Below are 2,912 nucleotides of genomic sequence, written 5' to 3' on the forward strand. Positions count from 1 at the left end.
GGCTGTGACAAAGGGAAAAGGGAGGGCTGACCTGGAACAATGCCACAACAGGGGCACTGGCTTCTCTGCTCACCCTCCCTTTCCACACTAGCCTGAAGTGACCTCAGGAAGAAGCTGTTAGGGCAAGAAACTCCCCTCCACCTCAGTGACTTTTTTTTTTCAGATTTGCATTTTATGTAAACATTCAGGTTTTATTCTCATGTATTCTTATGTTGGCAGGAGCTGATGCCAAGAACTTACAGGCAAACAGTAACTTTTGTTGTCTACCTCTTAGCTAAACAAAAATACCCACAATGTAGTATTATCATTAGGCAAAATTTGCTTTCTTACATTTCACACAAGAATGCAATATTATCCTTTCTTGAACAAAATGCCCGGATTACTAAGGAAACTGTCTTTGGCGGAAGTGTTTAAGAAGTATATTTTATTTAAATAAATCCTCCAGGAGGAAATGGGAGAAATCATTGCCTTCACTTAAAAGACAACTGTGTAAGTTGTTACTTGTCAAATTTCTCTGCAGCTCACCAACATTTCCATATTGGAAACGTCAATATTTCCCCCTTACTCTTCCCAAAATGACCTTAAACTCTCAAAGTTCTGTCTCCTGGGCTTGCTTCTCTCTTGATTCCACCCAAGCTGTACTAATGGTTTGCTTCATATGATCATCTCCATCTTCATAAATTGTCTTTAGAACATTCATCAATCCCTCACTAGCATCCATTTCAGTGTAATGGGAGGGCTTTTCCTTCTCTTTGCATCTTTCTCAAACTGAATCAGGTATCCCACCACGTTTTCTGCCTTTTTTCTACATAAGAATTGCATCAGTTTTGACTTTTTTTGAACTGCTTTCCATAGAGATCGGTGTCAAGAGGTTGATCACAGTCATGGAGTAACTGTTCCCATTTAGATTCTTTACCAAAAGATCAAATGACCTCTTTGTGAAATGCACCTGCATGTTCTCAGTGGGGACTTGACGAACTCCAAATAAAATAACTAGATTTTCACAAACTTATCTGACTGATCTCATCAGTAATTACTGATTTTCATTGTAATTGTAATTGTAATGGGAGCCACCACAGCAGCTGGCTTTTCATTGTCAAAGAGTTCTGCTTTTCTTTCTGATTTCTGCCACATCTGGTCCTCGATTTCTGTCTCAATCTTGGATTTTTCCGCTGTAAAGGCATCACGTACTCTTTCTAGTGGCCTTTTCTAGTAGCACCTTCACACCTTCTAGATCTTCCCATAGCTCTTCAAAAGTTGAAGCCATGGTCAGGCTGCATCAGGCAAGGCCCAAGCTGCAGCCATGCAGAGGAGAACAAGAAACACCACACCATGTGCCCTCACTGGGAGGCAGACCCCACTGCCAGGAGTCACCGTCCACTTCACTGAATTTTGATAAAGTGAATCCAGAGCAGCACTCAAAGTTTTGACTTAGGCTTGAGTTAGGAAACCCAGTATCCAACTCTCAGCTTCACCACTTATTCCCAAACTGTCGTACTGACCATATCTTTTATTTTTTACATTCTGAGGCTTTGACATCTGGGGCCTTGCTGACCAGAGACTATTCCTCTTAAGGTTGGCCAATTCCTAGAGAAAATAGACAACAGCATGCTTTTCAAATGCTAGCCAACCACCCAGAGTCTGTACCCTTAAGCACTTCCTTTACTGGGGTCTCATACTCCAGGCCACTATATGCCTGCCCTAAACGCCCAGGTCCAGGTACCAAGACAACTTGGAAAGCACACAAACCCAAAACCCACTAGAATCACTCAAACTAGCCAATCCTAAACCTGCTTCCCTGCCTCTCCTGTTTTTCCATGGAAATCACAGTAAAGGCTCTTGCCTATAGTTTCTTCCTCTCCCTCTGTTTTTTGACTGAATCCAGAGCTTCCTCATATGCACCCACCACCTCATCCCCACCCAGCCCTGGTGGGGTGTGGTATGCCTCTTCTCTTGGGATCTGCAAGTGTAACAAACTAGCTTTTCAACGGCAATCATATTCTGATTTACTGGTCTTACCATACTTTAATAATAATAAAACAGCTGTGTGGCCTTGGAAAAGAGACAGAAATGGAAAGAGGCAGAACTTACCCTGCCTCCATTTGTTCATCAGTAAAAGGAGGATAATATTTCCTTTTCACAGTGCTCTTGTAAAGATCAACTGAAATAATACACGATGTACTTAGTAAGTGCTCAATACTGATGCTCCAAATGAATAGATTTTAAAAAGTAGGATTTAGAGATAACTCATTACAGGTTACATAGCTAGGAAGATGGAAAATCTAAATGTCACCCAGATTTCTCTGACTTCAAATCTCCTTTTTTTTTCACATCACAGACCCTCCTACTGCACTCTGAACAGCTATCACAGTAATAAACACATAGTTGGATGATAGTAAGTTCTGTACAGGTACTCGTGTGCTCAATAAACTGAAGGAAGGAAAAGGAGAGGGAACAAGGGAGGGAAGGAGGGCAGGATGGAGGGAGGAAGAGGGAAGGAAGGAAAGAAACAAAGGTGGAAGGGAGGGAGGGAGAATCCTTTCTATCTCAGGAATACAAATAAGACTGATTTCTCTCCTGCTACCTTTCCTTCTTTCTGGGCCCTCAGTCTACCTTCAAATAAAGGTAAAACAGCTGTAGCTCCAATTATAAAAATTCCCAACATGGACACACCCCCAGTTACATAAATTTCCCTTTATCAGTCTCACTTTTTCATGGACCCAAAACTTCTAATAATTTCTGCCAAGTCTCTTCCTCTTATAATCTCAATCTTCAAGATATTTTTAAAACACCACTCTGCAACCATTCGAGGTCAGTTCTGAGTTCCCCATTCCTGCAAAAGCTTGTATATACTCTGATGACAACTTCTTTCCTTCTCCTCCTCTGCTCCTCTATCATGCACCTGGGCTTCC

General features: G+C 41.8%; 1 pseudogene; it reads right to left on the minus strand.

Annotated features, from left to right (window-relative positions):
• Positions 1–589: 589 nt before the first annotated feature.
• LOC100682854 lies at positions 590–1,267 on the minus strand (annotated as a pseudogene).
• Between the last annotated feature and the right edge of the window lie 1,645 nt (positions 1,268–2,912).

Source organism: Canis lupus, chromosome 15, assembly GCF_011100685.1.
Source record: "Canis lupus familiaris isolate Mischka breed German Shepherd chromosome 15, alternate assembly UU_Cfam_GSD_1.0, whole genome shotgun sequence".
NCBI classification, from domain to species: Eukaryota; Metazoa; Chordata; class Mammalia; order Carnivora; family Canidae; genus Canis; species Canis lupus.